Source organism: Agelaius phoeniceus, chromosome 1 (assembly GCF_051311805.1).
Source record: "Agelaius phoeniceus isolate bAgePho1 chromosome 1, bAgePho1.hap1, whole genome shotgun sequence".
Lineage (NCBI taxonomy): Eukaryota > Metazoa > Chordata > Aves > Passeriformes > Icteridae > Agelaius > Agelaius phoeniceus.
This window is the reverse complement of record NC_135265.1, coordinates 50685425-50709730: the sequence shown is the minus strand read 5'-3', so window position 1 is coordinate 50709730 and position 24306 is coordinate 50685425. Positions and strand designations below refer to the sequence as shown.

Genomic DNA, 24306 nt, shown 5'->3' with positions numbered 1-24306 from the left:
TGCTGATGCCATTATTTTGTTGATAATAAGTCCGGCATCAACTGAGTCTCCCCTTACATCTCTGGCTAGTGGGCTGCAGCAGGGTTTGGAGTCTTAATTGCAGCTCTCAAACCAAAGTCAGGTATCACAGAATATGCAAACACCAGTCTATTTAATACCCTGACTAACTGGACCTCTAATATCATCACAGCCTACCTTCTGGATCATTTTTAGCCTCTTTAGCATTTTATTAGCATCTGGTTTTGGGCAGTGGTTTCATCTTGCTGCAAAAAAGGGAGCTCAGGCTCCACTGTCAGTCAAAGTTCAGCATCAAAGTGGGCAAGAAGTAAGCTGAAACCATTCCATCTTGTGGAATACTCCTGAAATGAATTCTGTTTCTCCTTCTGGCCCCTAAATGTCACTGAAATGGTGACTTTTCTTTGTTGCTTGTTTTCAAAACTAACGCAGATGGGAGAAGCATTCCTGTTCTCAGTTGGAAGCATTAGTGACCAAAGGTTATGTTTACTTTTGTTCCTTCATGTCCTTGTTTCTTCTCAGTGTTCAGATTGGCATACAGGGCATACTCATCTGGAGAGTTGTACTCTTGGGTCCTTTCAGAAATGGGTTTTTTCATTAGCTTTCCAGAAGATTGCATAAATTTGCAAACTAAGAATGGCTGCTACTGTGATGTCAGCAGAAAGCTGCTGCTGCTGCTGACGCCATGCTACTGCCAACAGAATGTTGCTGTGGTGCATGGAAAGCCTGAGTGCCCAGAGCACCCCTTTGATAAGCTTGTTACAAGAGGGTTCTTCTGATCTTCTTGGAGGAGATTCCCAGCTGATAGGCTGCCCCTTGGCCCTGGGGGTCCCATATTTTCCCTTTTCAGTGCGCAGTCTGCAAAACTGCTGCCCGGCATCACTAAAAATGTTCAAGCAAATCTTTGCTGTAGTTAGTAATTTTTTTCCACTAGCCTATTCTCTCTATTTTTGCCCAGACAAAATCTGGCTGGTGACTCACCTAGCAAGTAAGTAGAGTTTTTTTCCTAGGTCCATCTGATCTGGCTTTTGTATCAGTTGTTCATGCTATCCCTTAGTAACTGAGTTGATTTTGAAATGAAAAGGCCAGTGAGATACTAGGACTTTGGTAAAGCTCATGTCAACAGCTTCAGCCAAAAAGGGGATGTCTGTATCTCTCTCATGGGGTGTGGGCAGCTTCTGTAATTGAACCTGCAGGGTTTTTTTCCCTGCATTGGGTTGGCCTGTGGCAGTGGGGTCTGTGATTTCCTCAGCTGCTGGTTCAACAAAGACAACTTCCAAAATGCAGACTGGCAGAGCTTCTGAGAAGTCTGTCTAAAGACTCTGCAGTTATCTCCAGAACTGAAGGAAAGCAACTTATTTTCTAAATTCTGTGATTAAAAGATTTGATGGTCTGACTTTACAATGGTTGGAGAAAAAGAACAGCCCAGTATATTGTGCTGTTTTCTTGCTTGCTATGTAAAAGAATTGCTGCTACTGGAGAGACATTGTGGAAGAAAAATGCTCTTTATTTGGGTTGACTCATTCTGTGGGATTCCCCACAACAAGCCGTTTTCTAACAACATCTGTTTTATTTTCCCTTGCCCATTACAGGGGAAATTGCACATGGATACAGAAAAGCCTGTGCTTCAGTGAGTGGCAAAGTAACCTCTGATGTTCCAAGCATTTCAGAATCATGGAGCAAGCCACAAACTTTGCCTGCTGCAATAGGAGCCACCTTGTAGCCTGAAATAAAGTTTCAGTGTATTTGCATCAGCAAAAAAGGGGTCCCTGGCTGTTTTGTAATTTTATTTTGAAGAGCTATTAAGTAGATGAAAGTCTGGTTTTGCAGACAGGAAGTTGCTTGCTGTTTGTTTTTAGCCATGGTGGAATATATGGTTGACAACAATATTCAGTGCTGTTTAATTAGCTAACTCTAATTTAGTTTTAGCAACTCAGAATCCCATTTCTATCCAAGGTCATGATTTCTCCTTAGTATAGCTGGATAGATTGATGCATATTAATAAGATTGTAAGTAATTTGTAATGCTCTGTCACTCACACTGCTGTCTGTCCATGGTGAACAACACCAGGATCAGAAGCTGCTTGGGCTTCCTCTGTTTCTAAAGAAGATGTTGGTAAAGAGGAAGACAACCGAGCTCCACCTGTTTTTGGACCAGAACCTGAGAGTCCAGTATCAGTAAGGGCCACCTTTGGTCAGCATTGTGTTTGATGTAATTCAGAGCTGTCTCTTTCTGATCAAGCAGCACTGGTCATTCATGGCTGAAAATTCTGAGGGCTGGAGTCCTACTGTGACCAAGTGGTTCCCTCACTCCCAGCCACTGACACCTGGAAAATCAGCTCTGAACTTTCAAGTTTAGTCTTCATTTTCCTGGCATTCTGATTGGAACCATGAGTTTATCTTAGCATTGGATAAGAGGCAGCATTGTGTCTTTAAATGCTAGTGGTGTTAAAGTGAGCTACTTTGTATCTGTGCAGGCTCTCTGTCATCTGTCATCTGGCAGCCAGCTGTCCAAAGGCACAGTTCACAGAAACTGTCCTGTGGAGGTTCCTGCCCCTCTCCATGGACCATCTAATTAGCTAAATGAACAGCTTAGACTGCACCTGTAAATTTTACATGACCAAAATTTGATGAAGACAGTCCTGCCATGTCAAGAGAAGGTTGGCCTCTGAAGGGCTGGAACACAGCTCCTGATAGACACTTCCTAAACCCTGAAATACTGATGAAAAGTATCTCTGCCAGCCACCTTTCTGACACAAACTGATGATTCTTGACACAGATCCATGCATCCTCTGAATAGTAGCTGACACTTTACCAGTATCCTCTGAAACAGGCATTCCCACACCTGAGAACTCCAGCACCAGCAGTTTGTGTAGCAACACCTGCCAGGAGCAAAAGAGGATTAAGGAGGAGAGTCTAGGGACACTAAGTAGGTCTTCTGCTGTTCTGGTCTGATAGAGCCATGCTAATGTTCATAGACCATGAACGCTTGCCTTGGTACCTGTTCTTTCCCTCTATCTGTCTCCTCTGAATGTTTCTCCCTTCTCCTGGTTTCCTGTCAAGGTAACTCTTCAAAGGACTGTAGAAAACCAGTCACTGTGCAGGCCATCTGTGCTATGGAGCTGCTGTCTTGTTGTTGTTGTTGTTGTTGCCCAAATGACTACAGCTCACAGCCCCAGAGATGCATTTCTGACCTGCTGGATGGTGTATCTCCATTTTGAAGTAATCTTTCATTTTGTTCCTTTCAGGGAGCATTGTGAGTGCAGGAGACCCTGTGAATGTTGGACTGGAAAAAATTGCCAAAGGGTAAGCCCAACCACAGTTCCTTCTCCAGAACCACAGGCCAGGTGTTTTGCTGGTGTAAGATCAGGCATGAAGTCAGACAAGCTCCAAATGTGTTCAGACAGGGGGTTTAGATCCTTCTGTCTCTCAATACTGACCAGAATTTATAATTGTGATCATGTGTCATCAAAGAACTTCATATGGTAAGTGTCTTGCCTTCAGCAAGGAGCAGAACCTGGAAGATCTCCTGTCCCTCTAGTTCCTGGCACCTCTTACCTACTTTCTTAAAAGAAATCTTTTCTTTTTTTTTTTTTCCTCAAAATAATAGGGCCCTAGATACATTTAAATAAGAGATCTGAGATCAGAGCAATACGAGTTCTTGAGGACTCAGCAAGGCAACATGGAAAAAGAAAAAAAGAATGAAAGATATTAGTTTAGTTTTTGTAGATGTACTCCATGCCCCACCCCAGGCCCCACATAGGTTTGGAACTAAAATAAATCCAGTGTGTGCATTTGAGATTTGTGCTAGACATTCATGTTGCATCTGAATTTTCTTTTGGACACCCTGCATGGCAAAGGGCTGGTGGGCTTCTGTGCTCTAAGAGTAGGTGATGCCAGGTGTTTTATAAACACTCCAGGCCACAGAGGCCTCCTGTCTGGGCTGGCTTTCACTTGTAGGAACTTAGTGGCTTCTCCTTTCTTTGCTGCTGTTTTGTTTCTGGGGTTTCAGAATGGTCTATACAGAGACTGCTACTGCCACAGGAGGAGGGATAAGTGTCAATAATCCCAGATTCTGCAGCTCCTGAGTGCCTTTCCCTCTGGTGTGAGCTGTGGTTGGAGCTTTGAGTTTCCAGGAGAAAAATCTTTCTTGTAAAGGCTGTTCCTACAAATCACAGACTAGCATCATCCTGCCCAATCCATTTTGGACAGCTCTTGGGGGCTACAGCTTAAGATTTCTGGAAGTTCCTATCTGTCTGACAGCAAATACATCTGATTCTTCCTGGTAGCTTCTAATCCCCTAAACTGTGCTTAGATAGAAGTCTACAAGGGACTCTGGGCATATGCATAAAATGCCATGGAGTGGATAATTTCTTTTTAAAGCCAGGAAACAGTTGCAAATCTAAACTGTTCAAGAATGTTCTTTAGAGTTGCAAAATCAAAATTCAACAAATTATGAAGTGGTAGGATTCTGTTTTTTGGGGAATAACCTTAATGATCCTTTTAGGATGGCATTTTATCCATAATGTCTGTGTTTGCTTTGTTTTGCCATAAAGAAGAGCAACAGTTGCATTTGAAAAAATGCTCAAACTCCATAGAATTCCTAAAGGATTCCTGGATATTTTGTGATATTTTCACAGGAGCAAAACTGCTTTGTGCTTGCAAACCATGTGTGAATGGTAATAGTGGTAATAAACTCAGGACATCGGAAAAGAATTTAGGTGCAGGGTGTGAGAGCTCTAGGGTTGATCGCCTAAAAGACCATTTTTACCAAGGTGACAAGGCAAAATGTCTGTGGCCATGTGTCCTAACCAGCACCTGAGCTGGCAGAGACATGGGCTGTTGTAATGTCGGTGACTAAGCTCTGATGTGTAATCACACAGCAGTTTGGCATAGCTGGGCCTTGTTACTCCAGAAACTCTCACTCCAGGATCATTCTGACAGACTTCTCAGGTTAATGGTTTTCAGTGTCATTTTAGGTGGCTGTAAAGCAAGTGAGTCTCCAAAAACAGCTCCAAAAGGAACTAATCAATGAACTCCTAGCTGTAAGGGACAATAAGCACCCTAATATTGTTAGCTGTTTAGACATGTAAGTTCTTCTGGTATTATTGTGTGAATGTTCATTTATGTTCTGCAGACAAAGGTTAAAGAAAACCTCTTCAGATACTGCTGGAGAGCTTTTTACTTTTATTTATCTATTTGTATACAATATGTGGGAGGACAGTGAATTTTGTTTGCATTAATCTTTTCTGTCATGCATCATTGGAAGCCTGTCTTGAAAAACCTATCTGACTAAAACAACAGTCCCTAAGTTCACTGCCTCCATGTGGTTTTGTTGGTTTGGGGTTGGTTTGGATTTTTCAAGTTGAAGGTATTTTCTGTGTTTTATGATAAGTGCTGATAACTCATCATAGAAATTATTTCCCTGTATTTTTCACTTTCTTGCCCTCTAAGACATCTCGGTTTTCATGGATGGGCCTTTCTTATTAGACTGCACAGATTCCAAGTAGTGTGTAACTTAGGAGAAACACTTCTTCCTTTCATTCTGTGTTCATTTACAAGTGCCCTGGAAATAGGAATAAACTGTAGTAGTTTTCACAACTGAAGTTTTTTCATAAGGTAATTTAGCTGTGCACATTCATTTCCATGCCATTGTTTCCTTCTTTCAGCTACCTTGTTGGGAATAAACTCTTGATAATTATGGAATACTAATAAAGCCTCTCATTGGCCTTATCATAAAGCAGAGCAGTAGGGCTCAGGAGCTCAGTCCCTGGGTAGGGGTGCCTGAAGCTAGCTCGCTCATGCCAAGGCCACAGGGCTACCATCTAGCAAGCATGGTGATTATCAGCTCTATAGTGATTACAAGCTCTCAGGATTTCAGCTCTGCTTGCTAGGTAGTGGTGCCCTGGGCTTGAGGCTGCAGCAGAAGGAGAGAGAGGAGAAGGAGAAGGCGCAGGCTGTTCCACGGAGATGGCTTTATTTGGGGAGGTCCATGAAGGGTCTCTGTTCTTCTTCTTTCTCAACTAATGGGGTACAGTATGCTTCTTTTATAGGGTTGGAAAGGATCCAAGCTTGACCAATGGGTAAGGGGTTAACATGACATTGCCTTATAGGGTTACAGAGATAGGTTAAGGGTGGAGGGCAGGGAAACAGGAATTTTCTTTTGCTGTTTCAGCATTCCTATTGTTCATATTCTCCATGGTGCTTTTCCTAAATCTATGGGGTTTACTACAACTCCACTTTCTGTTTTTCCAAAAAAGGCATTCGCTATAGTTCTTTTGAAACAGTGAACAAGGCACGAGAACATAGCTAACACAATAACAACTACAAGGAGAATCAACAACATCCCCTTAACCAAGGATGCAGCCCATCCTGTTAATCCCCATTGCCTGAAAAGTTCATTGACCCAGTCTGGGATTCTCTCTACTTTCAAGTCCTTCACGCAATCTTTCAGTTTCTGGATGTTCGCATGGATGGATTCCGAGCATGAAGAAAGGTTGAAGCAGCACATCCCTTTGAAGTCTTCACAGCCGTGTCCATGGGCAAGCAGCAGGAAGTCGATTGCTGCTCGATTTTGGAGCGAAGCCTGTCTTGTGGTTTCTTCTTCCTTTAAGAGATCACTCAAGGCTGCAGATGTAGCGTTAGCTTGTTTACTGAGCCAGCACCCAAGGTGATTGATTTCACCGAGGGCTTTAGCTGCAGCTACCCAGGTTAAGAAGAGGGAGACAGCAATCTTTTTTGGTTTGTTCCAATCGTATAATTTAGGATCACAATTTTCATCAAATTCAGTGTAGGACCTTTTTTGTCATTTTGATTCACTTTCTTTTTTCCAATTATGTAACAGGGTGATGTTTGGAGTAAGGGTAGAAAGTTTTCCAAGGGTACAGGGACCTCCCTGGAGTCGGGAGGGGATCCCAGCCCATACTCTGTCACCACAGATGAGAAACATTCCCTTGGGTAATACTTTGGGATGGAGAGAGGACACAGAAATCACACGAGCCGTGTAATTGCACCAATCGTGAGAGTTATAGGCTTTGTTAATTGGTGATATCTCTTTTCAATATGTGTTTTTGTTCTGGTCAATTGTGTTTTGGACGTCTAAAGTAAAATTTGACACAGTATGTGGCCTTGGAGGACCCCAACAGATCTAATTCTTGGGGTTCCTCTCGAGCATCTGGCAGAATTTTTGTCCACTCATCCCAAGTATGAGCCACATTGGGTCTCTTACCTGTGGTGCGGAGGATCTCTGAGTTATAGACAGGCCAGTCATCTGCTACAAAGGGAATTCCTACTAGACATGTGGAAAGTGGATTATCAATGCTTCCCATGGACAAGCATATGTTGTCCTGTTTTAATGTTTTTGCTAACGTTACCCAAACATTATGGCTAGGCTGTGGGCTAATCCAGCTGAAGGCACGTGGTATGGTGAAGAACATCCAGGCAGCAGTGAGGACAGCAGCAACAGAGATATTTTTCATCTTTGGGCAGGAATAGGGCTTCTGATAGGGAATATAAGCAGAATTTGTTATCTTTATGATGAGGGGGTTTTCTGCCTTGTTCTTTTCTGTGTTCCCCTCCTCCCCGCCTTTTTCTTTTAATTTCTAAGCTACACTAAGGGAGGAGGAGTGGGTAGAAGGTCAAGGGGTTTTAAAAGGTTAGGGAGAGGGAATAACAGGGTTTTTCCCTGTTATTGTTTTTTTGTTTGTTTGTTTTTGGGTTTTTTTGTTGTTGTTGTTTTTTTTTGGGTTTTTTTTTTCAAAAAAAACCTGTGTAACAACATATAGTTCAGAGAGCACTTTTGTGTTAAGGCTATCTATGGCCTGATGCAGCAGACTGTTGTTTAGCTTTCAGTTTTGTCTGCTGTCTTGTAATGGGGTGGTCTGTTCTTGTGTTTGTGGGTATTCGGCGATGTCTTCGTCTCCAGGAAGAGCTGGTTTGGTTTTGAGGTGGTCTTGTGTTTGCCTCAGGAGAGTTTTTGTCCCTGTTTGCAGGAGTAGTGTTCACAGTGCCTAGGTATGGCTTTATGTTTTTTCCTGGGTACCACCTTGGACCAGATGGTAGTAGCACGCATGCATATCCTCTACCCCAGGTAATCAACTGGTAAGGCCCAGAAATTTGGTGTGTTTCAGGATCCTTCATGAGCACAGGTGGTTTCTCAGTGAGTTTTGCTTGGGTGGTATTTGCAAAGTGGCGAAGTATTGGTGGGTCAGGTTCTGATGCTGTACAGTTCAGGAAGTTGATGACGTAGAGAGCCTTGCAAAGTCTTTCCACTGGAGATGTGATTCTCGTGTCTCTGTTCTGTTGATCGAGGACTCTTTTGAGGGTTTGATGTGTCCTTTCCACGATGGATTGTCCTGTGGGGTTTACAGGTATGCCGGTCTTGTGTGCTATTCCCCATTCATTGAAGAACTCCTTTAACTTGCGGGAAGTGTAGGCTGGTCCATTATCTGTTTTAATCTCTTTTGGTACACCCAGGGTGGCAAAAGCAAGGAGAAAGTGTTTTATTGTGTGCATGGTATTTTCTCCTGCATGTGATGATGCAAATACTGCTCCTGAAAATGTGTCGACCGATACATGCACGTATTTTGACCTTCCAAAAGGTGCAAAGTGAGTTACATCTGTCTGCCACAGCTGGCAGCTATTCAGACCTCGGGGATTGACTCCCGTCCCCATGGATGGTATCTGATAGTTCTGACAGTTTGGACATGTAGCAACAATAGCCTTTGCCTGATCCTTTGAGAGCTTAAACATTCTCATAAGGGCAGGTATATTTTGATGAAAAAACGCGTGTGACAACTTTGCCTGGGCAAAGATGTTAGGAACATTAGCAGTTTCTGCTGCCATTGCTAATGCATCGGCTTTTCTGTTGCCTTCTGCAACAAAACCTGGGAGGTCTGTGTGTGACCTCACATGCATTATATGGTAAGGTTGCTTTCTGTGGGAGATTAGGTTACTCATTTAGAGAGCAGTTGGTACAACTTTGGATTAGAGACCTCTTTGAGAAGAGCATGTTCTGTTCTCATCACTATCCCAGCGACATAAGCTGAATCTGTAACCAGATTGAAAGGCTCGTTTTTAAATTTTTCAAAGGCTCTGACAACAGCTGCTAATTCTGTGATCTGTGGAGATCCCTCCACTATTTGTATGTCAGAGTGCCAATCTTGTGTTTGGGGGGTCTCTCCATGTAATCACCAACTTGTGGGAAGACCCTGAGCCATCTGTAAAGAGGGTTAGAGCCTTGAGAGGTTTTCTACTTTGGATTCATTTTGGAATCAAATGGAAGGTTACATCAGGGTTAAAAAGTTTGTGTTTTGGGATCTTAACTGAAGTTTGGACCGTGTAGCTATCCAGGGCAAACTGGAGGCTTTCATTGGTCTGGATCAAATCCTCAAAGTCTGTAAGAGTTATTGGTAAGTAAATGCATTTAAACTCACAACCTGAAAGAGAGCGAAGGCGAGTCCTAGCCTTTTTGATTAAATGTGCTATGACCTCCTGGTAGGTGGTAAGTGTCTTTGTGGGCTGGCTACTTGTAAAGACCCATTCCAGTATCAACAAAGGGTCTTGAAGCTGGGAGTCCCATTGGAAAATCAGTCCATGGAATCAAGGTGCTTTTCCCAGGATGATGAACTGGAAAGGCAGGCTGGGCTTGAAGCGATGGCCTTTGCGTGAAGACAGGGCTTCCTGGACTTTGGTGATGGCACCTCTGGCTTCTTCTGTGAGAGTGCAGGGAGAGTCCAGGTCCTTAGGTCCGTGAAGAAGGTTGAACAGGGGAGCAAGGTCCTCTGTTGCAATTCCTAGCAGTGGATGTACCCAGTTGATGGATCCGCAAAGGCTGTGTAAGTCCCTGAGGGTTTTTGGGTCGTCATTTATGGTGATCTGCTGATGTATGATGGTTCTTTCCCAGATCTGGACTCCAAGGAAAGTCCATGGCTTGGTGTACTGGATTTTGTCCTCATGAATCTCCATTTCTGCCTTTTCTATGGTTTCAATAGTCTTTTTAACTGTATTGTCCAAGTAAACTTTGTCTGAAGCACACACCAGGATGTCATCCATATAGTGATGGATGATAGCATCGGGGAATGATTTCTGAACGGGAGACAGGATGTGAGCCATGTACCACTGGCAAATAGTGGGCGAGATTTTCAGGCCTTGAGGAAGATAACGCCAATGATATCTTTTGAGCGGGGCCTCCTTGTTAAGAGAGGGAACGGAAAAAGGAAACCGTGGAGCATCCTCAGGGTGCAGAGGAATGCTGAAGAAACAGTCCTTAATGTCTATGATAGGAAGTGTCCAGTCTCTAGGCAGCATCGATGGGGAGGGCAGGCCAGGCTGGAGAGGGCCCATGTCCTCGATGACCTCGTTGATTCTGCGAAGGTCGTGGAGGAGCCTCCACATGTTTGTCCCAAGCTTTGGTAGAACGAAGACTGGAGAGTTCCAAGGGCTGTCGGACTCTACTATGTGGCCTTTTGCGAGCTGTTCTTCCACGAGGGTGTTTAGGGCGCGCAGTTTGGCTTTATTGAGGGGCCACTGTTCAATCCAGAGTGGCTTGTGACTTTTCCAGGTGAGATGAGGTGTTTGTGGCAGCGCGCTTACCTCAGTGGCCCCGATTAGAAATCCTGAGTGGGAATATGGAGGGAAGCTCCCCACTGGGATAGAACGTCTCTGCCCCAAAGGGTGATGGGGGCCCTTACCACAAATGGACGAATGGTTGCCAGCTTGCCTTCAGGCCCTTCCACGAGGATGTTGTTCTTGCTTCTCATGGACACTGTAGCTCCACCAATCCCTGAAATCATGCCTGTAACAGGTTGTAGATCCCAGTGTGCTGGCCATTCTGAGCGGGCGATGATGGTCACATCAGCACCGGTGTCCAGCATCCCTGGCAGGTGGGTCTTCTCGCCTTTGCAGGTGAGGCCACACTCGATGGTAGGCTTGGATGGTCCCACAACTTGTGCCCACATAGCTGTAGGGTTGAGAGGAATCTGTTCCCTGTGATCCTTTGGGAGTAAAAAGGCTTGTGCTATTGGAGTTCCCTTTGAGAGAAAAAATGGTAAGTCTATGCAGTATACCTGGACAAGAATCTCTTGTCCTGGCTGCACTGTCAGCACCTCTGGAACAAAGAAGATCTCCTTTGGGCTATTAAGAGAGTCACCTATAATTAAAATGTGCGAAGGACCACCTTTTGGCCCATATTTGCCTGTGGGAACACGGTGAACATTCTCATTATTAAAGTCACTGGACAAAGCAGTTACCACTTGACGGCGGGTTCCCATCTGGGTTGCCCTGTGTGTTGGATCCTCTTCTTGTGGTCCGGAATGTCCTGGGATGGTGCGTGGTTGGGTCTGGGTGGCCTTTGATTTGTTGTCAGTGCCCGGGGCTCAACCGGGCGGCGCAAGGAGTTTAATGGACGCTGCTGGTAACGCTGCTGATTCTGGGGTCTTTGGTAATTGTTACGGTGGTATCGGGGGTGTGATCTCTCTGGGCAGTCCTTTATATAATGTCCAAGATCCCCACAGTAATAGCATTTAGCTTGGTCTTTAGAAGCTATGACTGCACATGCCCCAGAAACTCCTTCAGCAATACCTTTGGCAACTGCTTGGGCCACTGTATTTTCAGTGGACATGTAACATGTACAGCATTCCAGCATTTGCTCTATGGTGGGGTCTGTATCCATGGGTAGAGACCTCAAAATGGCTTTGCATTTTTCATTTGAGTTACTCAAGGCAAGTTTACATAAGAGTTCCTTCCTTGCCTCTGTGCTCTTTGTCTGTTTCTCCAGAGCATCTCTAAGTCTGTCCACAAATTTGATAAAACTTTCATCTATCCCTTGTTTAATAGTAGAAAAATGCATTGTTGGCATTAACTCATCATGCACGAGAAGTAAAGAGGTTTTTGCTGTGAAAGCGATGTCCTGCAGTGCCTCTTTATTCAAGGTTTCCAATTGGTCTGCTGGTTTCTGTAAGTCACCTTCACCAGCTAGTTGGACTACCGTAAAATTTGTCTTATAAGCATCCGCAGAATATGAATCTGATAATGTTTTTAAATGTCTTTTCCAATGCCTGTCCCATAACATATGTTCTGCTGGGGACAGGAGGCAGTGTGAAATATTTTTTATATTGTGGGGAAGTAAGACATGTGCTGAGAACATGGCTTCTAAGAAATTTCTAAAAATATGTGAGCTTCGCCCATGTTCTTTGGCTATATTTCTTAATTGCACTAGTTCCTTATTTGAGTTAGCCTTCCATGTCTTTATAGTGGACTTGCCACCATTCCATCCTTGCTTATCTTCTACTGGGAAAGCATTAATTTTCTGTGCCAGCTCCCAGTCCCCAACTTTGATCGCTTCTATTTTAATAAGAGCCCATGGATCCGTGTGGACCGTATCAGAATCAGATTCACTGCAAGAGCTCTGGTCCTCTGAGGAGGACTGAGGCGGGGTTGCTATCCGTGACTTACGCTTTTTTCGTTTAGAAGCGTTTTTCAAAGGTTTCAATGGCTGGGGGGGGAGACATGGCATGACCTGGGTAGGGGGAGGCGCCAATGGAGCTGGGATGGCAGCACAGCACACACAGGACTGGGTGGGGGGGGTAGCACCGTGGAGGGTGTCTGGGATTCCATTGGGGTGGCATTGAGGGTGGGCCGGGGGTTGGGGGGACGCGTGGTGGGGGCAGGGGGGATGGGCGGGGTGGGGGTGCGGGCATGGGGGGAGTGGGGGGAGGCAGGCAGTGGGACCGGTCTGGGGTGCCGCGGTTACGGGGTGCTGTGGTGGGACTGTACTTGTGTGAGGTGTCCCTGCTGTGGCAGGCAGGGAGCAGGGGGAGGCAGCGGGGATGGACACGGGCTCGGGAGCGGCGGGGGTGAAGGTCAGGGAGCCGTCGGGAGGGGCCGGGCCGGTCGGAGCCGTGGTGAGGGGAGCGGGGGGAGCGGCGGCGATGGGAGGGATGGTGGGGGACACTAGGGCGGGGGTGGGGGGGTACGCAGCGGAGGGGGGCAGAGCCGACGCAGGGGTGGAGGGGGCGGCAGAGGCAGGAAAAGGGACCCCCGGGACCGGAAGCAAGGAGGAAGCCGAGCTGGGGTTAGGGAGGATGTATGCAGTTATAGATAAGACAGGATTTGCGGAGTTGGGCAGCGCAGGTCCTGCAGGAGTGGAGGATGTTGGGGGGGGAACCGTGGTGGGCAGCGTAACCTCTGCTTTAGGAGTAACGGAGGCGAGAGGGACTTTAGGACCTAGGGGCTGATGTGAGATATGCGAGTGACATTCCTCTGAGTCCTTATCAATCTCATTAGTATTTGAAGAGGAAGTGTCTGTTACCGACTGCAAAATCTTTTCTCTGTTAAATCTTTCAACAGTTTTAGTTATTATATGGAATAAAGGCAAATAATTAGTTACAGAGAAATCCTGGTTTGTTTGGGAGATATATATTGTGGTCCCGATCATATCCCAAAACGAATTTTCAATGACTGCTTTCTTATCAGTATCAGGGTATTGCGAAATAATCCAAGTTACAAATTTTTTAAGGTTAGTTTTTGAGAGCTTGCCTTTAGAAAAGGAGAAGTTGTTAGCAGATAAGATTTCTAAAATAGTTAAATATATCTCTCTCTCGGTTTTACTTAGTTTTAATGTGCTAAAATTTGTACCCATGTTAATGGTTAGCCCTTCCAGCAGAAAAAACGCAAAAAAAAAAGGAAAAAAAACCGAAAAAAAATTTTAGAGCCCCGAAGTTATGCGCGCAATATTAGCTAATACTTACAGTTCCTGGGGTCCAAGATCTGTGGAAGGGGTCTGCTGCGTCAGTTCTTCTCGGAACTTTCTCTCGTTCAGATGTAAATTTTGAGTGTCGAACTGACCCTCCTGGGGATAGGATTTTCTAAAACGAAAAGTCCCTTCACAGAAGGAGCGGCTTCCCAAACAGGCAATCACAGAAAACCCCAGGGGGGCTTCGTTGCTCAAGCGATGGATATCGCCTCTGGGGGGTCCGAAGTCGCTGGGTGACACTTTAATAACCTCTCATTGGCGTTATCATAAAGCAGAGCAATAGGGCTCAGGAGCTCAGTCCCTGGGTAGGGACCGGGTGCCCGAAGCTAGCTCGCTCATGCCAAGGCCGCAGGGCTACCATCTAGCAAGCATGGTGATTATCAGCTCTATAGTGATTACAAGCTCTCAGGATTTCAGCTCTGCTTGCTAGGTAGTGGTGCCCTGGGCTGGAGGCTGCAGCAGACGGAGAGAGAGGAGAAGGAGAAGGCGCAGGCTGTTCCACGGAGATGGCTTTATTTGGTGAGGTCCGTGAAGGGTCTCTGCTCTTCTTCTTTCTCCACTAATGGGGTACAGTATGCTTCTTTTATAGGGTTGGAAAGGATCCAAGCTTGACCAATGGGTAAGGGGTTAACATGACATTGCCTTATAGGGTTACAGAGATATTTTAAGGGCGGAGAACAGGGAAACAGGAATTTTCTTTTGCTGTTTCAGCATTCCTATTGTTCATACTCTCCATGGTGCTTTTCCTAAATCTATGGGGTTTACTACAGAATACATGGATGGAGGACCTTTAAGCAGTGTCATTAAAGAAGTCCATATGGCTGAAGGAGAGATGGCAACCATCTGCTGAGAGGTAAGGGATGCCACTGGTACTTCTGATTGTTTGGGCAGGCTGGTACTTCTCCACAGGTGTTAAGAACAGGAGTGATTTCATATTCAAAGCTTTGTTACTGTGTTGCTTTGGCGATGTGGAGAAGCAGGAGTGTCTTAGGTGAAAGACCTGCCAGCACAGGTACAGCACAACTGTTGTGGTACTGTCTTTTTAAAAATAATTAATTAATTTTCTCAACTTTGCCTCTTTGAGCATTTGCCTGGAGCCTGTCTGTATTACATTTCTTGCCTGTAAAAGCAAATATGCTGGTAGCAGAATTTTAAACTAACAGCAAACCCTTTTTTGTCACCTGGACAAAGAGACCCCACGCCCTGCAGCAGCAGTCATTCTGTCTGTGTTTGCAGGGGACAGTCTGTAACTACAATTGCCATTTCTCTTTCAAGAGGTAGTAAGTCTTCACCTAGAAAGATACTGCTCTACTACTGATGAAGCAAAAGACTCTTTCTGTTGACAACACCATGTTCTGCCACTACTTACCTTTCAGCTAGAAGTGAGGTTCTTTCTTAGTGGTGAACTCAGGCCATTAATCTTTACTGTCCTGTTTGTTTTTTATCTACCAGTGCCTGCAAGCACTAAGTTCCTTTTACTCCAACCTTGTGATTCATAGAGATGTAAAAAGTGAAAACATTGTTCTTGGAATGGATGGATCTGTCAAACAGGGTAGGTATTCTTGGTCAGGCACAGCATTCCTGGGCTGTGGGGTGTGGGGCTGCTTAAGACTCTCAACCAGTTCTCCAAGAGCAGTGTCTGTGGGAGTGCACTGCTGCAAGCCAAGAGTGCAGCTGCCCCGTGCAGAGAGGGCTTGAGAGAAACAAGGTGTCAGGAATGGCTTTGGTTTGTGTGTGACCCTTCCAGAGCACGGTGGGACTTACAGTCTTAAACTTCAAGTGAATAAAAGCCACTGAGTGAAACATGGAAGTTTCTAAAAGTGATTCCAAATTTCCTCAGTGACAGCCTTGAGGAATCAGAGCATGGCCACTTTTCCAGCTAGAGTCAACTCCACATTCTCAGACTCAGAGTGGGAAATTCTTTAACTTGGTTTCTTAATTCAAGCTGGCTTAACAACACTGGGTTTCCTCCTGAGCTGATTTTGTCCATCTGCTCTGCTCAGATGACTTCTGAGCAGAGCAAGTGGAGTTCAATGGTTGGGAAAGCTCACTGAATGGCACCAGAATATGTGAATAAGGATACATATGGGATCAAAGCAGATATTTGGTCCCTTGGTGTTGTGGTGATAGAAATGCTGCAAGGAGAACCACCTTACTCTAAGGAAATTCCTCTCAAGGTAGGGTGCAAATACTAGCAGATGCCATTGTCTCTCTAATCTGTTCCAGGCTCTGTCTCCCAAGAGACAAAATCCCACTCACATCAGCTTGGACTAGTTCAATCAAGGCCCATCTACCAATAGCTGTCCTTGGAGCACATCAGCATCTGATGTAGCTTTAGTTGAATCAATGGGAGAACCTCATAAGAGGAGTGACATATTCCCACTGAAAAATGTCCCATTTTGGCCTTCAGTGATGCTTTGAATTTCTCAGGCACTTTTTGAATTCTTCTTGAGCTGTGTCTCAGAATGAGAAGAAATGTTCAGTGGCAAGTTTCTAAAACTGGGGAATTTGTATGAAAAGCATTTCAATTGTGTCTGCAGGCACAGAACCCCTTTCAGTCTTGCATCACTGCCAATTACTTACCTGAGCCTTACCTGGTGGTTCTAGAAATGCCTTAATTATTCATTACCAAATCATTTTTTAAAGTATGTTTTAGCAGAGGGATTAGCTTCATTAATGCATTCACTTGAGTATCAAAATTAGCAGAGAGTTACCATAGGGATATTATCTGGAGAGTTACCGTATTTCTTTTTCTGATTAGACCATTAAAAGTTTTTCTTTGACCATGGATGTGAAGCTGATTGAGAATTTGGAGCCTGATGAAAGACAGAGTTGCAGGTATCTCCTGTCTGCCTGAGCAGCCATTTCCATTATAAAATATTTGTGGATGTAACTAAATGTGCTTGTGTTGAACTGAAGTTCCAAATGTTTCTGTTCCTTTAAGCAAGGAATAAGTTGATGGATCTCCTTTTTGACATCTGGTTAGCATTTTTATCAGGAAGAGAGCAAAAAATTTGACCTTTTTTAAAATGGAAGCTATGCTTTAGAGAGCAGTGAGCACTGCAGAGATGAATTGTATGTAACAGTGCTTGGAAATAATGTGGTAAGACCAAATTAACTCTTTAAAAGAGCCTGCAAAACCTATAAAGTCAATCCTCAGGGCAGCAAAATGTGCTTTTGGCTGACATAGCTCCTACTAACTTGGTCAGCCCATGAAATCAGCTGTCAAGGCAAGATGATTTGCATATTGGAATAGCTGTGGCTGCTATTTTGTGGGTCTTTTTGTTGGTGCAGAAAAATCATCTCTAACCCTCTGCTGGGGAAGAAACTGCCACTGGAGGCTGGAGCTTGAAAAATGGGGTCTGTGTGAGCAGTTAGGGATATGAAAGAAAGAGGTGGAGCCTTGGTGCTTCTTTTTTCTCTAGGCTCTGGATCTCATAGCTAAGAGAGGGATACCAAAGCTGGAGAACACTGAGCAGCTGTCTGCTGTGTTCCAGGACTTTCTGATCTGTTGCTTGCAGACACTTCATGGTCTGCTAAACAGCTCCTGCAGGTACAACACAAGGCAGCTGCAAGTGAAACAGCTCTCCAACGGATCGGTTTTCCCATCAGCTAAACTCAAAGGCATCAGATGAACTGCCCCTCATAGTAATGCCCAGTCTGGGTGGTTTTCAAGAGAAAACTGAGTAGAATCATAGAATGGTTTGGGTTGGAAGAGACCTTTACAGGTCATGTAGTCCAACTTCCCCACTATGAGTGGGGATATCTGGAGGTAGATTAGGTTGCTCAGAGCCCTGTCTGACCTGACCTTGAATGTTTCCAGGGATGGAGCACCTAAGACCTCTCTGGATAACCTGTTTCAGTGTTTCCCCACACTCCTCTTAAACAGTTTCTTCCTCCGACTTAATCTGAATGGACCCTCTTTTGATTTGAAAGCATTTCCCCTTTTTTATAGGCCCTGATAAAAACCCATCCCCATCTTTCTTAGAACCCCCTTGAAGCCAGTAAGACCTCCCCAGGGCCTTCTCCAGGCTGAACATGCCCAAGTATTGCAGTTTTTCCTCAAAGGAGAAGTGTTCCATCCTTTGATCATTTTTGTGGCCCTCTCCTGTGTTTTGGTAGCTTGTTCAGTTTTCCCTGGAGGCAAAAGAACTGCAGTAGTATGATCCCAGCAATGGAGGCCTGAAATGGTGCTGGTGGTGAAGGAACCCCAATGAAGCCATCCCAGCCAAGCAGTCCAAGACTTTGCTGTGGGAAGGAAGGGGTTGTTGGGGGGCTCCCTTTGAGCATCAGAAGGGCCTCAGCTTGTCCCTCTTAGAGGTTTCTGACACCAAAACAGGCACAACTGAGCGGGACTTGTCACAGCCCTTTTTGCTGCCTGGCACAGTTGAGTAGATGGGAACTGCTGCAGGGTTGCTGCCAGGTTTTGTGACAGATTGGGAGCTGCAGAATGTGCCACTTGGCTGTCCCTGCTGTGCAGGTGCCAGCCAGCATAGGAGGTGCAGGGGATGCAAAGGTAGATGCTGCTCGCCCTGCAAGTCAGAGCTGAGTCTATCAGTGCTCCACCACTTGTCTCCCTACTCTTGGTGCTGAAAACCTCAGTGGTCTTCAGATGAGCACATGGGCCCAGATCCTACTGGGATAAACATTTCTTGGCTGTCCTCTAGCTTCTTGAAGGAAGTAGCTTATGCTCCTCATCTCTTTTGACAACCAGAATAGCTCATGCCTACAAGAAAGAGGATCCCTAAGTCAATATTTTGTGTTTCCCGAAAGCAGAAAATTCCTGGACTGCAGCAGCATTTCCAGAGTCTTGGCAGGGCAAATATTGCATCAAGCTAGAGATACCTTAAGAAATGGATTAATAGAATTATGGGCCAAGTATTCCAGGCACTGGACGTGTGTTAGCAAGGTGCTTGAAGATGGAGGTACAGATTGTTCCTTCAGATCTTTTTCTGCATGCATCTTTCTGGTATCTCGAGGAATAGTACTTGAGCCCATGAGAAAATAAGTTTGGAAAGTTGTGGTTCATTTGTTTTCTTTTCCTTTGGGCAGCATCCATTTTTAGTCCCAGCCAAGCCTCTCTCCAGCTCACCCCTCTGATCACTGTGGCAAGGCAGATGAGGGAGGACAGGAGATGTGACAGCGATGGAACTGCTTTGTCCAGTGCCAGCAATGGGTGGCTCTCAGAATAAAAACTGTTTAAAACCTCAATTCAGTTGGAAGATACCCTTCCTTCTCACCCTGTGATAAAGTTGTACATTCACTTTTTAATTGTCCCTTGTTTCTTAAAGATGCAAAGTCCCATTTATGGGGGGTTTTGGTACGGCTTGAGATTGGAGAACGGCGTCTTTCTTTCCTAAACTCAAGACTGCACTGCTTATGGAATGCAGCCCACTGGATGGGTTTTTCCCAGTCATGGTCCTCTTTGATAAGGAAGACAGCACATTTTCATTTCCAACCAGACACAAATGAAGAGTGTGGCAGACAAAATATCACATGGAGATGCAGGCTTTCAGCTGTAGCTCTGGAGGGTTTCAGCTCTCAGCCATTGCATTTGTACAACTAATATCAATCTCTTTGCCAGGATGAGAGTCTTACTCAGATGAAAAACCAGCAAGATCAGTCAGTGTGCTCTGAAAGGGCCCATCTGATGCAAAGCTGTCAATGGAAACATGATGTGAGAGCAGGTCCAGCCACGGCCAGCTCTGAGCCCCAGCAGAGCCCTGGCAGAGCACAGAGCAGCCTCAGCACTGGCAACCTGGAAGAAGGAGTTTGTAGCAGCAAGCAGCAGCAGAGCAGCATTGGATGCTTGCCTCTTCCTGGATACAGATCATTAATCCTGTATCAGAACCAAACTGGCCATGGGCTGCTCCCAAGGGGAGTCATAGCCATGCCATGGACTGTGCAGCCTGGTGGGACTGGACATCTTGAGTCTGTGCAGGCACAGAGAAGAGCCAAAGGGGGGGGGGGGTGGTGTCACTGCTGAGGAGGCTGCTCTCAATTAATTTTTGCAGCTAAATATTAATTAACTGTCCTGGATTTCCTGGAAAGCACAACAGGCCTGATTTTTCAGACAGCTGCTGAGGTGAGCCGCTCTGGTTTCCTGAACAGGGGATCCCCAGGGGAAGCTGAGAGAGCTGCCAGGAGCCTGCAGCTGGCACAGCAGTGGCTGACAGGACTTGGGTGTTCCACAGCAAGGGGGGCCAAATGTCCATCCCCCCAGCCCCATAAGAAGCTCCTGGGGAGCTCCAGTATGCAGGGCAGGAAAACAGGCTGTGGCACATCAGATCATGCAGAAGTGCATGCAGGAAGGGCACTGAAGCTGTGCCAGCTTGACCCGGGAGCAGCACATGCGGAGAAAGCCACGGCCTCTCTAAGCTCTGCACCCACCAGGACTGATGCCACTGTCCAGGGAGAGCTCCAGGGGGATCCTGCTGCCACCCAGGTGTGAGCTGCAGGCTGTGCCCTGCTCTCAGGGCAGTCCCAGACAGCAGTGGTGAGCACAGCTCTGGGAGCTGAGCCCAGGAACTCCTCCACTTAGTGCCAGAGCTTCACTCTGGGAGGAGGTGAGTAGTTATACACTATATACAGGTAAATATCTATACACTTATGTATTTATCTGACCACTTAGTGCAGTAAAAATTAGAGGGGTTTTCTTCCAAGCTTGGTGTTCACAGCCCATCCTTGTGGCCAAATCCAAATTCTTTCTCAACTGTTCAGTGTTTGGAAAGTTGGCATGGGCTGATCCGTGTTTGTGCTGGATGTTGTAATTGCCTGGGCTGTTGGGAGTTTTCAAGCTTATTTTCTTCCTTTAGTTCTCTCCCTTTTTGAACAGAAGGGACAGTAATTAAAGACTCTTTGATTTCCAGGTTGTTGTAGCCTAAAGAGGAGCTGCCATCTTCCAAGGAAGGAAAACAGGGAGATAGAGTTAAGAGGTCAAAGAATGCCCCTCTTTTCTTTGCAGGATGGTTGAGACATATGAAAGTTGTTCCTCTTTCTGCTAGAAACCTGCTGCTTTTGACTTGAAACAGATTTAAACTTCCAAAGCCACCCGAGTGATGCTGAGGGCAGTAGGAAGATCACCCCTCACAGCCCAAAAGTCTTCTTGAAACCTCAACCTTCAGAAGGAAACTCTGGTAAACCCATAGTGGGCAACATTTCATAAAGGTCAAAATTACACTTCTGGGTTTAATAGCATTTATGGAATTAAGGGAATTAAGAATGAAGGTTTGTTTTTTCTAACTTCCAGGGTGTTTGACATAACAAGTGGAAGGAACATGCACATGAGAAGCCATGGTCTGTCAGAGGAAGGGTCTCTCCCCAGGTTTAAAGCTTAATTTGGGGGTTTACTGGGGGTAGAAAGAGTTTGATAGGGAAACTCATGAGATTGCTTTTCTACTTAGTTTATTAGCAAGGTTTATTGATTAGTAAATGTAAGAGTTTACGGGTTGCTATGTTTGGTCTTTTTGCCTCTATTAAATTATGAAATTAAAAAATGTCACACTCAAACCAGACAGATATTCAGAAAAGTAGAACTGACCAATTGAATTAGAAATAAAGGAATTAAAATGCCTGGGTTGTTTTCTCACTTCCAGGATGACTGCCACTATGAGAGGAAGGAACATTTCTGTGAGAAGCCAGCACCTGCAGGACAAGGAAGTGTCTTTTGCCAAGACTTAAAGAAGAATTTTGGGGCTAAGAAAACTTAAAGATGGAACAGAAAAATGAATGAGCTTTACTATCTGCTTTTGTCATAAACTTATAGTCATGTGCCATATTCCAGATGTCATCTGCCCTTTTTTTTTAACATTTATTTTCTTTTTTCTACTTAATTTATGTAATTGTGTTTTGAATAATGTATGTAAGAGGGTTTGGGTTGGTTATGTTTTATAATATGTTTTTTATAATGTTTTATAATATGTTTTTTATAATGTTTTATAATATGTTTTATTATATGGTTTACTATGGTTTTTATTTATTAAGTTTCGTAATGTGTTTTTTGTTAGTTAAACCCAAATTTGTTTGCTTCCTTCATGTTCCAAATGCAGCATTAATTTGGAAAAACCCAGGCACTCACTTTCTTCCCTTTGGAAAGAACCCAGCCTCTTGCTTGGTGGGTGGGGAGTATGAACGTGGATCCTTCTTCCTCCAACCTGTGGGATTTTATCTTTTATTCCTAAGAATTCCAAAACATAAGCTTGAAACTGCAAACCCTTCAAGCCTGGGGACTGAGCCAGGTTTAACTTGCTGTTGCATGGAAGCTCCTTTACTTTCCAGTCCAAATGTAAACATTTCCTTCATTTTGCTATTTCAAATACTTTTGCCATGGGGTTCCCTGGGGGTGGATGCCAGGGTATTGCCTAATTTATTTTAGCAACCTGTACTGCTCCCTGTACTCCCTGTGGTGCTGCAGCCCCTGCTTCTGTGGTGCCCCTCAGTCCTGGGAATCTGACTAGCAGCACATGGCACTCAGGTTTCAGGCTCTAAAGACAAGCAGCAGGTTTTAGTCCAGTAAGAGAGAACGAGTCAGCCCCAGATCCCACTGTACCATCCGTGGTCTCCTGCCTGTACTTGTTGGAAATGAGATAACTTTCCTAATTGTTGATTTTAATTAACTTATTGATTAATTGTTTTAAAAACTATAAGTAGTGTACTAGTCTTTAGCAGTGTAATTTTTCTTTAGCAGTGTACCTAAGTTTTTTTCTTACTGACTGTTATTGTTAGAGTGTGATTATTAGATCTCAAAAAACTTTAAGCTATGATGAACTAACCCTGATAAGCTTCAATGAAAAAAGCCCTTGGGAGTTAAAGGCTGGACACCTGGAATCCAGAATTTATAGCCCTCCAAGGACATGTTGAAGTAGAAGAGACTAACAAAGGGGATTCAGCATGTTCTGGAGACTCCCTGTCTGGGAAAAAGATAATAAGAAAACTAAAAGATGTGGACTAATTAGCATAAGAAGTGAGAAATCAATAACCAATAGAAGACAAAATAATAATTGATGCAAAATTTGTGTAATTTAGAACAAATGAATATTAACTTCTTTGCTAAAAATGTAGAAATAAGTGAAAAGTTTTGCAAGTTGTGTGCATCTCAGTGGAGCACCCTGGCCTGGAATAAACTAATACCTACTTCCTAAGACTACAAAAACAGCGTCAGAGAGTTTCATTTATGCTGATGCTTTTGGCAACATATTGGCAAGTCTCTGGGAATCAGCTGGCAGCAAAACTCCAGAAATTGCCAGTGAGTAAGAGCAGGAGTGACTGTGGGAACAGGACTGCAGGCACTCAGAGGGAATGGTGGCAACGTGAGCAACATCCGCACGCAAACCAGACTGTCGGGCTCTTCCTCCTCCTGGGGGCTCCTCCCGTGGTGTGTAAGCTCCCAGCTGCATCTTTGTTACCCAAGAAGGTTTAAAAATGGGATTCAGAGTGTTTACAGCCATGTGCCAGGAAAAACAGGAGAACGATCCCTATTCCATGCAAAGACAAAATGCAGAGTCCAGGCTGGCAGAGCTGACACAAAAGGCTGGCAAGAAGCCAAGGTTCAAAGCCTGGCTGGGGACACGTTGGTGCTCAGCCCTCCTGTGGAAAGGAATCAAACACCAGCGACCTTTGATGTTGTATTTTGGATTGGTTTTGGCTTTTGGTGTTTGTCTCCCCACAGGAAAGAGGATCTGGTGTTCCAGGTTTCTCAGCCGTTCAAGCCTGAAGTGTGAAATAACAGCAACTACTTAGATACATTACATTACAACCTACTACTTAGGTACAACATTTCCAGCACTTGCACCTGCAGGGCTCAGATTTTGGCTTCAGAAGGGCAGGCTCAGCTCAGTAATTCGTGAGAGCCCCTGCTATAAGGGTAGCCACTGCAATGAAGAATTCTGGAGAAGTTCACCAGCCTCCATCCTGTGGCTGCCTCTGCTGAGAAATGTAGACAAACAGTCTAAGTATTAAGTGTTTCTAAGAAATCATTTTCTTCATGGTTGGTCATTTAGGTCACACACACCTACAAAATCACTGATACTCAGCCTGAGAAAGCAAAGGGATAGAGAACTATTCTTACTAGATCCAGAAAGCACAGGGTTAAATGTCATCTAAAGGAAATGTAAATACTGGAACTGTCAGGGGCTTGGGTTTTTTTTGTTTGTTGGTTTTTTGTTTGTTTGTTTGTTTTTTGTTTTGTTGGTTTTTTGATTTTTTTTTGTTTTTGTTTGTTTGTTTTTTGTTATTTGTTATTTTATGGGGTGTGGAGTTTTGTTTTATTTTTAATTACCCGTGACTTCTCAATTTAAAAATAAAAAAGAACAGGCAAAGATCTGGGCCTTCACGATTTGTCTAGTTTGGAAGCCATGCTAGCATTTTAAATGGCTCTACACAAGTTTTTTTTCCAAGCTGGAGGGTTCTCCAGCCCCAAGATCGCCACTGATCAGTGCATGAGTCCACCAAGAGCAGCAGAGAGAGAGCAGCTGGTCCAACTCTGTGAAGTCTGGGAGGTTGCATATTGTCAAAATGCAAATAATCTCTATGTGTCAGACT

At 44.7% G+C, this 24306-nt stretch overlaps 1 long non-coding RNA gene across 1 annotated transcript; it reads left to right on the top strand.

Moving 5' to 3' along the window:
* Positions 1-14315: 14315 nt before the first annotated feature.
* LOC143694137 (uncharacterized) lies at positions 14316-21676 on the top strand. The gene is made up of 4 exons (XR_013182407.1): positions 14316-14620; positions 15220-15319; positions 20732-20903; positions 21363-21676. It is a non-coding gene; the product is annotated as an uncharacterized LOC143694137 (long non-coding RNA).
* The last annotated feature ends 2630 nt before the right edge of the window (positions 21677-24306 follow it).